Below are 12,233 nucleotides of genomic sequence, written 5' to 3'. Positions count from 1 at the left end.
ACCTACGTGAACTAATTTAACCTCGTAGCACACCAGAAAGTGTGCAAGTATTCAGTTCTGTCGACTGGCTAGTCTCTTGCTTAATCTTAGAGAGGGACTAAGCTGTCATTCTCAACCAATGAGAGTACAGCTTGTTCAGTCCCATGTGACTCTTGACCGCAGATGATTGTAGATCTCTGGGAATTTAACTGAAATTGAACCCAGTGACTGAAAGCCACCCTGTACTTATAGAACCTCATTTTACACCTCAGAAGCCCTGATAAGTGTTGTCTGGGAAGCGCTTATAATGACATGCAGTGTGACCAGAATACTTGGAATCCCATGAATAAAAGTTTCTAGACTTGATATCAGTTTAGTACAGAGGTGTCAATTTCAGGTTCAAAAAGTAAAAGTCCTCATCAGGATTTTGCTCAAGCTTGCTAGATTTTCTAATTAGTGCAATCCAGGTAAAATTAGTGGAATCAACACAATCCAGGAAGCCTGAGCAAAATCCTGGTGAGGACTTTTATTTTCTGAACCTGGAATTGACACCTCTGGTTTAGTAAAAGCACAGGCAGAGGCAATAACATTACAGTAACATGGGAATTTACTTGATGAAAACAGAAATCTACACCATAACACAACTGTTTAAATCATCACCCACTGGACAAGACTGACAGTAATGTGTAAAGCCCAGAAAAAGGTCTTCAGTTTCTATTTCTTTGGCTTACCACCTGTATCTGCTCAAAAGGTCCAGTTGGGACCTGTGTGTTCAGCTCCATCATAATGAGTTTTCCGATTTCACTTCCTGCTCCAGCACACCACCTGGACTGTCACTCCAAATCAAGTCATGTAACCCCAAACACAGCACAGTTTGCCTGTAACGTTGGTGCTGATTCATCCTGATCCTCCACTCAGTACTCACAGAGTGAACCGGTGAAGTTCTCAGCTTTGCGGGCAGGTTTAGCCGCTAGCACAACTTTGCCTAGGGGGACGGCATCCAAATGAGTCATCTCCTAGGTCTCAAACACCGGCCGCTGCTTTCAGTGGGGAAGGAGATGGTAGGTGAGCCTGCAGCAATGTAATGTCGAATACATGAGAGCAATTCCAGGTTCATATCAGAGGACACTCTTGCATTTTGAAGTCATGAGCACTATGAGGTCATGAGCATTACTCAGCGGCTGTGCTCTTTATGTTTATCTATTTCCTGTTTTTGGTTCTAATTATTTTCTGATCAGTCATTGCATTGTAAGCGCTACATTCATTTCTATTCATTATTATCACCGAGGAGTGTTTTAACTGAGCCCAGATGAAAGGAAGAGAGAGAAGAAACACCTCCAGCATATTTCACCACTTGGTATTCCCCCCTGGGCTAATGTCAACCACTACAGGTAAGTCTCACAATGTGGCAATGTGGTGAAGGCTGATTCAATCTGCTGAGTTTAACTAAGGCAAGAAACTCCTGTGGAATGTAATGGAGAGTGGTGTTATCACTCTACTGCACTCTACTTTTCAATATACAACTTTGGATTGGTTCAGGAGCCAAATAAACTTCACAAAACAGGTGAACTCAAGAGGAACCCTTGACAACCCCCCCTCCACACACACACACTTTCTTTCTCTCTCTCTCTCTCTCTCTCTCTCTCTCACACACACACACACACACACACACACACACACACACACACACTCCTTCTTGCTCTCTCTCCTTCCTTTGTTTCTTTGTTGGGACGTGGTTGCTTGTATAGTTCCACTCAAGCAATCTTGTTTTCTTGCATATTGTGAGAGAGATCTACTGCTTGTTAGCCACCTGAATGAGACTGAATGCTTCAAGGTTCTGTCAGCCTATTGCATTGCGTCAAAGGATTTGCAGGTGCAATGGGAGTCCTTTATAAATGAATGGTAAAAAAAGGTTGGAGGAGTGTGTGTGTGTGTGTGTGTGTGTGTGTGTGTGTGTGTGTGTGTGTGTGTGTGTGTGTGTGTGTGTGTGAGAGAGAGAGAGAGAGAGAGAGACACTGTGTTTGTTTGTTTGTTTGTTTGTTTGTATGTGCCTGTGTCTGCATAAGAATGTTTCAAAACAACAACTACAGTCAAAGCCAATTCCCAATTACACATGCAAGTCCTTACATGTTTCTGGAAGCGTTTAGTGTTTGGTGCAAGAATACAAAGCTATCTGCATAACTTTCAGCAGATCATCATTTCTCATTAAGTCAACATTTGCAGGTGGGGGTTGGGAGTTGACATTCATCATCTGTTGAAAACCTAAAAATGTGACAAGCTCTTGCATGAACAGAGACGAGAGCCTCCTTTTCTCAGCACAGACAGAACATAGGCTCCATTCCTCATCCACTAAGTATCTCTTCAGCTTTAATACGAAAAAAAACCAAGCCAACACCTTCACTCAATATTGATACAGATGCATCAGAGAGGCATGTACAGACAGTGTCTGCAGCCTGAGTGCTTTTGGCTGGGGAGGCTGACAGGAATTGAGCTGTGCGAGTTTCTTATCTAAAACTGCTGGGCAATTTTAAATTTCCTCTGTGAGATGGAGCAGGCAAGAATGCAGGGTTTCTTCTCAGAGCGTTGTACTGACCGATATCGGCAGGAATGTCAATGTGTCACAAGCACAGCTGTACATACACTGATACCCACCCATGCAGGAACACTCCCTCATACATGCTCACACACACACACACACACACACACACACACACACACACACACACACACACACACACACACACACACACACACACACACACAGAGAGAGACAGGGTAAATCAATAGTATAGTTAGTAGCAAGTCTGTTCAAATTGCTTGTACTGCCCCACGACACACACACACACACGCGTACGGTACATGACTTTGTTAGCAGTTTTGCTTTTTACTTCTCTCAGCATGTGTTCCATGCCAGCCTCGAGGCATTTGTCAGTGTGATTCGGCTTTTCGTGGGTGGTAGTGTGTGTGTGTGTGTGTGTGTGTGTGTGTGTGTGTGTGTGTGTCCATGCATACAGACCCTTGCCAAATGGAATAGAGGTGGGTCTAAGTTGCAAGTTGTGGAACTTAGATTTAAGCTGTTGAAATAATAAAACCCGCCACACGGACACACAGAGAAAGAGCAATGGTGCAGATCACTTCTACTGTGAGGGGGACCCGTCAGCAAGAGAGGCAGAGCGATAGCAGTTAGAAATCAAACGAACATGTGGCAGCCATCTGGATAACCCTCAGTACAACAGTGCATCCCTCTCGTACACAGACAAAAGCCCCTTTTTGCTATTCGAACAACGATTGGCCTCTTATTTGGCATTCTGGGCCATTTACACTCTCCAAAGCTGCCGTTGTCTCCCCTGGTTAATATGGACAGCCTGGAATGACCTGCAGTTACATAACACCTTTCCTCCTGCTTTTCTTTACAACAGCTAAGAGCTACATGTGCTGTGAATATTACTGCTCCAACACTCTGTTTGAACTGGCAAGCCGCTCTGGTCTCACAGAGGCAGCTGATGGTCGGCTTGGCACCATGATGCCCAACACTTGTTTTAAAACTTGTGGCGGACGGCCCAAGAAAGAGGCTTGTCATGGTGGTGTGCAGTTTTTACTGGCTAAGAGGTCAAGACTCTCCCAGTCTACTTGGCTTGGCCGGTGGAGCCTTACTGAAAGATTTCGGGCAGTATTGTCTCAGTGAGACAGACATTTTCTCTCCTGTTCACGTGGTGGATGATTCTAGTCTCTGAGTAAGTCTTCACTTTGCGCACCACGCTTATAAAATAACTCCTGTCCCACTCTGGGAGAAAACATGAGTGCACAGACATCTGTTGAAGTCATTCCAGGCCTGTTTGACCAGAGACACCCTGCATTTCGCTTCAAACACTGCATGTCTTTACCATTTCACCTACAAAAAAAATCCTGGACAAAAAAGTACTAACTCATGTGTTTCTAATGCACTGGATTATGGGACAAATGGAAACCAAAGTTTATCAATAGGCCCTACATCTCTTTTTGTAAAGTGTGCAAAAAGCTCGATAGGCAGGGATTCTGGGGACTGTATGCAACAGGTTGAATTAAAGTTGCTGGTTAATGGGGGTTGACTGCATGTGGAGACAGGGAAGTCAAGGCCTGAAGGCAACTATGAGTCACTGGCAGGATTTTGGCAGTGGCATTTGGGTTGAGCCTGAGATACTAACAGCTTTTCATATGGGCCTGGTTCTGGTTCTTGGTACCTTCTATGCTTTAAATATAGAAATGGTATAAAAAGGGACCTAACCTATGGAGGTTCTAATAAGAACTAATATGCTGATATACTGATTTCTTTGGTTAAGAGTTATAGAACTATATGTATTATGATGGGGTTTTTAAAATAAGTCCTTATGCTCTCCACTGTTCTTAAACGAGCTGAAGTTTGCATATCCAACATGTTGAGCTGTTTTCTAAAATGTATCTTCAATAATCAGTCTTTTGTTCAAGGCTTGTTTGGTTGTTTTTACTGAAACATAGCTCATTACATGAGTTATCAAAATTACATTAGTACTTTTGCATTGCAGCAATCTCAAAAGAATGAGGTGAGAGCAAGCAAGGTTCAGAAAAAAAAAGGTATTTGAAAGCTTAAGAGAAAAGCGAAAAGTTAAATCACTGAACCTCTAGGTGGTATTAAGCCAGGTTCATCTTTACTGGGGCTGCTTGTCTATCCGCAGCAATGCTCTTTGGTGTCTTTCATAATTGACTTTCTCTATAGCTACAGCCTAAAGCTGAATGCTAAAACAGTCCTGTTCAGATGAACTGCACCTTTTGGGCCCCATTACATCAAAAGAGTTTGATGATATTCATCTTTATAGCCCTAAATGGGATAATTGTCAGACAACGTTTTATCATTCAGTGCTAACATTTTATGCCATTTGCTGTAATTAAAACAGAAGGCCAATATTGCGCAAGTCGAGACATAGCAATTACAGTCTAATTTTAGTGGAGGTGATCGATAAGGATGTAATTTAGCTCACTGGCACAGTCCATGCTTCTAAAGGGCTGGGGGAATATCCGTAAGTCATTTTGCAGCAATCAGTAGCCTGAAATGTCTTTAATTCAACTGGACCTGCGTGTGTGTGTGTGTGTGTGTGTGTGTGTGTGTGGGTGTGTGTGTGTGTGTGTGTGTGTGTGTGCGTGCACTATTCCTTTGAATTCAGCTCACAATGTACAGGCTTACCCTAGCCCTATTCATCACTTGTTATTCGTAGATGAATGTCTGCAAAATCAATTTGATGAATTAAATGTATGTTGTGTTCAGTGGTCCATTATGTGTGATGTAATTGCACCAACAGTGAGGAACATGACAAGGTTGCAGCTGTGGACAGCTATAAGTGTATATGTACACAATATGTGTTTAAAATGATGGGTGTTTAATTGAAAAATTGTTATATGTGCAAATGCATAAGCAGAGCAGGTTGATAAGTGGGTCCTCGAGTGCGAATTCCATTTGTGCTTCATTAAAAAAACAACCCACATAGTCCATCTGAGGGCACAGGTTCATCCTCACACCTTTCAAGGCGTCTTTGTCCTACCCTGCAGAGGACCTGTGTGGACTTGGTGGAGGGCTGATAATTGGCTCGTGCAGCTGAAGTAACTTTAGCTGGGTGGCTTGAGACCCTTTTGTGAGTGGATGCTACAAAGGCGAGAGAGGACATTACCTCCACAGCTGTGCACACAACTCCACTCTGTAGGACCTTCCTCGGGTCCAACAACACGGCCATTAGATGTGAAAAAACAAAGAGAGTCGGACAGAGACAGAGCGACAGGGGGAGAGAGAGAGAGAGAGAGAGAGAGAGAGAGAGAGAGAGAGAGAGAGAGAGAGAGAGGAAAAGAGATATACAGAGGAGGAGAGGGAGTGAAAGAGAGAGAGAGAGACACTCATATATGAATCACTGCCTTGTTGCATGTTTTTTATTTTTTTATTTTTTCTAATCTCTGTTCACCAGATGTCAGACAGTCAGTTTCATGGTTCGGAATAAAATTATAGCACATTTGCCTAGGAGAGGGTGGACAGAAGTTGATCTATTTTCCCAAGATGACTGTGCTCTGTTCTCTGTGTTCTCATTGTGCAATTTATCTGTGTGTCCAATAGAAAATCATGACCATTCTGGAAAAATGCGAGAAATGAAAACAACCTTGTGCTGTACACATATTCCAAAAGATACACAAGTGAAAACCCCGATTGGGAGTTTTATACCGTAATATAAACAAGCTACCTAACTGTAACGTACTGATCAGGCAGACAAGGATCCAAGTGCGGATAATAGCCGCTTTTATTGAAACAACGATCACAGAGCAATCAAACAGGCGAGTTACTCCGTTCAGGGTGTGTTGTGCAGGATTATAGTAATCGTAGTCATGACGGTCCAGGGTCACGCCGGTGAGACAGAAGCCAGGAGGTACAGAGGGACTAGGCAGGGAGCGAGGTCTAGAAGGAGAGCAGAGGTCGGTACACGGAAAAGCAGTAACAGGGAAAGAAAGCTTGGTACATGGCATGGCAACAATACTTCGCAGCCCGGAAGAGAGAGAAGGAAGCTTAAATAGTTGCGAAGGGGAGGGGCAATGAGCGGCAGGTGAACCACATCTACACGGAACACTGCTGTTCCTGACAGTAACATACTATATCTGTTTTTGTTTATGCCTTTTTCATACATGGATTATATGAATTGCATGCACAATATGTAATACATTGTATCATATGGCTTCATAAAGGACTGCATATTAACATTTTGCTAAATCTTCCATACAAAAAAATGGCTGTAGAGCCACTGTTACCATGACAACAAAGCAGGCCATGGTCATAAAGTCATCTTAGCACACGAACAGAATCTGAGTGTCAATGAGAAAAGAGTGATCAACACTGAGGGGATAAAAGGATTCTGGTAACGTCTAAGACAGCCCAGACACGAACATACAGCGCACGAAAGGGAATCCTAGAATGCACTGCACCCTAAATTCTTTAAAATACTCAGCTGAACCTCACTGGCAAAAGAGTGTTACACAAAAGGTTTATTTGTGTTCAGCTCATAGCTGCTATGACTTGAAGACATAAGCAAGGAAGACCGGGAGTTTCGTCTGTTGTCCATCCGTAGCGATGCCCTGAGAGGCAGAACAATCATTGGTCTGGCTGTGCTATAGTAGATCTCTCCTCATCCCCATGTCTCCTCATCTCCTCATCGAGCAGTGTACAACTGTGCCTTCTGCAGCACAATGATCTCCAGTGTAATCGCCCCCTTTGGGTTAAAATTAATAATAAACAACAAAATATTCAATAATTCTACAGGTGATGTGTGAGGAGAAATAATATCAGAATACAAGATGGTGAATATGATGTATTTTGTACCTTCTACACCCTGCCAAGTTGCATAGCGTGGTTCGAATCTGGCCTCTTCACTCAGCCACCTTTAAATACTACCACACACGTTCATTCACCTTTAAAAGCTAGCACATACATTAATTCACCTTTAGAAGCTAGCACACACGTTGGGCCACTGCAGGGCTCCAGCTGATGCTGAGTGAGTGTGATGAAGTGTGACCATAATGAGAATTGTGAACACAGCCTTAAAACAGCCTTAAATCAAAACCAGGTTCAGAAATGTTAGCTACATATATCAGCAGTAATATCTGGCTATAATTTATATTGATCAGCTTTTTCTTTAGCTTTATCTTTTTATGTGGTCATTTTAATACAACATTAGGAAGGAAAGACATATCCCAGTGTATAGTGGATGCACATTTTCAGACCATTTCAAGTTTTCCACATTTTGGTGTTTTAAAGTCATCTTAAATGGATTCAACTGATTTTATGTCTCCTTACAACAGCCCACATTGACAAAGCACCATAGTTTGTGTAATGTTTTTAAATGTATTTAAGATAAAAAGGGAGAAACATAAAAGTATTCAGACTTTTATGACACCTGCAATTAAGCAATGGTGCCCTGTACTTCTATCTATGGTCTCTGAAATGTTACTTCACTGAAGTCCATCTGTGTTTAACAAAGTTAAATTTAATTAGGAAACACCTGCTTGTATAGGCTCTCAACATTTGTAACAGAGTTCCTTTGTGGAGATGAGAGAACCTTACAAAAAGACCATCAATGCAGCACTTTACCAACTGGGTCTTCATGGTAAAGTAACCGCACAGACGCCATTCCATGCTAAAAGGCCCATTAGAGCCCACTTGGAGTTTGCCACCATGGTGGCAGACTGGAAAACATGGAAGGATCGAGTGTTCTGGAGAGACCTGAGAAAGGCTCTGTCCATCCAACCTGGCTGAGGCTGTGTGACTCTGCCAAGAATGGGAGAAACATCCAAAAAAATTATGTGCCAAGCCTGTAGGATCAGTGCCAAGAAGACCTGAGGTTGTCATAGTTCCCAAAGGTGCTTAAACCAAGTACCAAAGGAAGGGTCTGTATTCCCCTTTTAATGAATTTAGAAGATAACCTCGCTGAAGCTATAAGAAGGGTCTGAATATATATATATATTTTTTTTTTTCTTTTTTTTATAAAAAACTGAAAAGTGGGGCGTGCAAAATTATTCGGCCCACTTTCAGTGCAGCAAACTCACTCCAGAAGTTCAGAAGTTCAGTGAAGATCTCTGAAACATCCAGTGCTGTCCTAAATGACTGTTGATGATAAATAGAATCCACTTGTGTGTAATCAAGTCTCCATATAAATGCACTTGCTCTGTGATAGTCTCAGGGTTTCATTTAAAGCGCAAAGTGCATCATGAAGACCAAAGAACACACCAGGCAGGTCCGAGATACTGTTGTGGAGAAGTTTAAAGCCTGGTTTGGATACAAAAAGATTTCCCAAGCTTTAAACATCTCAAGGAGCACTGTGCAAGCAATCATGTTGAAGTGGAAGGAGTATCAGACCACTGAAAATCTACCAAGACCCAGGCGTCCCTCTAAACTTTCATATCAAACAAGGAGAAGACTGATCAGAGATGCAGCCCAGAAGCCCATGATCACTCTGGATGAACTACAGAGATCTACAGCTGAGGTGCGAGAGTGTGTCCATAGGACAACAATCAGTCGTGCACTGCACTAATCTGGCTTTTATGGAAGAGTGGCAAGAAGAAAGCCATTCTCAAAGATATCCATAAAAAAGTCTTGTTTAAAGACACCAAACGTGGGAGAAGGTGCTCTGGTCAGATGAAACAAAAATCTAACTTTTTGTCCACAATGCAAAACAATGTAAAAGCAACACAGCTCATCACCCTGAACACACCATCCCTACTGTCAAACGTGGTGGTGCCACGCTGGTTTGGGTCTGCTTTTCTACAGCAGGGACAGGGACGATGGTTAAAATTGATGGGAAGGTGGATGGAGCCAATTACAAGACCATTCTGGAAGAAAATCTTTTGGAGTCTGCAAAAGACCTGTGACTGGGACGGAGATTTATCTTCCAACAAGATAATGATCCAAAACGTAAAGCAAAATCTACAATGGAATGGCTCACAAATAGACGTATCCAGGTGTTAGAATGGCCAGACCTGAATCCAATCGAGAATCTGTGAAAAGAGCTGAAAACTGCTGTTCACCAACGCTCTCCATCCAGCTCACTGAGCTCGAGCTGTTTTGCAAGGAAGAATGGGCAAGAATTTCAGTCTCTCGATGTGCAAAACTGATAGAGACATACCCCAAGCAACTTGCAGCTGTAATCACAGCAAAAGGTGGCACTACAAAGTATTAACGCAAGGGGGCCGAATAATTTTGCACGCCCCAGTTTTTTATTTGTTAAAAAAGTTCAAAATATCCAATACATTTCATTCCTCTTCACAATTGTGCCCCTTGTGTTGTTGATTCTTTACAAAAAGAAATGTAATTGTATATCTTTGTTTGACCCATGATATGTGACAAAAGGTTGAAAAGTTGAAGATCAGGACTGTGATGCCCGCTGTTCGTTTACAGAGTTTCAAATGACAGTAAAATTGACCAATCATATCTTCCATCTTAATGGGCGGGCTTAAATATATGATCATTTCCGCCCGCTGTGGCGACGCTACCTGGCGTTAGCGTACCACTGCTAGCTAGTTTCGATTCATTCCTTTGATGCCCTCGTGCGCGTTGTTTACATATTCCGCTCCCGAGGAACATGGAGCTGTAAACCTTATTTTGTTGGAACCTTATTTTGCTCAATAAGTTATCTAGTGCATATGTTATTGTTTATTGCGTTTTTAAATCAAATCAAATCAAATATATTTGTATAGCGCTTTTTTTTTTAAGCCATACTGTCGTCTCAATTTAAATTTTTTTTTTTTATTGCAGTTAATTAGGAGAGGAAACTATTTTTTTTCTTTTTTGGGGGGATAGGAGTGGGCCCAGATATAATGGTCACGGTTCGCTACTGAGATATATATATGGGTAGGTGGCAAATCAAAAGACAAAATGAACACATATAATGGAGCACATTTATGCAAATTGATAAATTAATAAAATAAAGCAAATCTTACACTTGGCACAATGCAGTCAGACAAGTACCATTCTCTTGTAAACCGCCAAACCCAGACTCGTCCATCAGATTGCCAGATGGAGAAGCACGATTCGTCACTACAGAGAACATGCCTCCACTGCTCTAGAGTCCAGTGTTGGAGTGCTTTACACCACCGCATCTGACGCTTTGCATTGCATTTGGTGATATATGGCTTGGATGCAGCTGCTCGACCATGGAAATCCATTCCACGAAGCTCTTTGCACTTTTCTTGAGCTAATCTGAAGGCCACATGAAGTTTGGTTGTCTGTAGTGATTGACTGCAGAAAGTCGGCGACCTCTTCGCACTATGCGTTTCAGCATCTGCTGACCCTGCTCAATCAGTTACGAGGCCTACCACTTCATGGCTGAGTTGCTGTCGTTCCCAAACACTTCCATTTTTTTAAAATACAGCTGACAGTTAGTAGAATATTTAGGAACGAGAAAATTTCACGATTGGATTTGTTGCTCAGGTGGCATCCTATCACAATTCCACACTGGAATTCACTGAGCTCCTGAGAGCGACCCCTTCTTTCACATGCCTTTTCACATTAATTTCACATGTCTGCATATAATATATTTTATAATTATAAAATACAGTTTTTCCAAAACTGCAGTGTACTTGCATAGATGCATAGAGATATAATTGTAGACAGAAAAAAGATAGACAGACAGACAGATACAAGTTAGGGTTAGGGTTAGGAGTGCAGTCAGCCGGGAGAAACTCGGAGTAGAGCCGCTGCTCCTCCATGTTATATATATATATATATAAAATCATGCTTTGTTTAAATATGTTTAAAGCACACATATACAAGGCCGTCTTTTGATTTGGAGCTGCTAATCTTTCTGTTCAGCAGTACTGTCTCCTATCACAAACTCAACCCTCACCCTCAGTTAGGACTTTGTTCATCATACAGCTCCCCTGCCACTACTGCTTTAGGGCAGTCAGGCTGGGCTCCTCTATCAGCAAGTGAGGGAAACTATTTGGTCCCATTGTATTTCACTCTCTAAGGCTGCCCAGGTAGCCGACACACAAATTACCATGAGGAATGAATAATTGATGAGATCTACTTTGTGTGTATGCATACAGTTTTGAGAAAGAGATTTTATAGTGATCAATTGAGATAATGGGGTAATCATATCCCTGTATTTATAGACACAGTTCTTTGGGAGTAATTACGGTCAACTGACATGCAGTGGTGTGAACTGGCTTGTATAACATATGAGGTGCATCAGGAGAAGGGGCTTATCCCCATCTGTACTGTGGGACAGACAGAGATAAATGAAGGTGCTTATTTCAATTGGCACAGCAACTACAGGTGGGGATGTTCTTCACAGCTATTCCTGAAGTACTCATCTGAACCTTATGTTCAGAAAACTGCTGAATCACTAAATCACCTAATCGGTGACGTATATCAGACTACAGGATCACATCACAAAACTTTCAGAATCTTAATTCATTATCAACCACATCTGTTGGTAAAAGTGAATTATCTTTGTCACAGCATTATTAGTCCCATCATATTGACTAATCTGAGCATCACCACCATCAATAGTTTTAAGCATTCACAGTTGATTTTGCAATCATTTTAATTGTCGTTTTGCAAAGCATTCCATTACTTAATGTCAGTTTAAGTCTGTCTATATATCCTGGTCTAGCACCCATGATTTTTTTCACTATCATAAATGATTATTGAGTGCCGTAAATCTACTTGTTTAACTGTTTTGTGCATGCAAGCGATAATGTGGAGCAAAAAAGAG

Source organism: Brachyhypopomus gauderio, chromosome 2, assembly GCF_052324685.1.
Source record: "Brachyhypopomus gauderio isolate BG-103 chromosome 2, BGAUD_0.2, whole genome shotgun sequence".
NCBI lineage: Eukaryota > Metazoa > Chordata > Actinopteri > Gymnotiformes > Hypopomidae > Brachyhypopomus > Brachyhypopomus gauderio.
Note: the sequence above shows the minus strand (reverse complement) of the source record.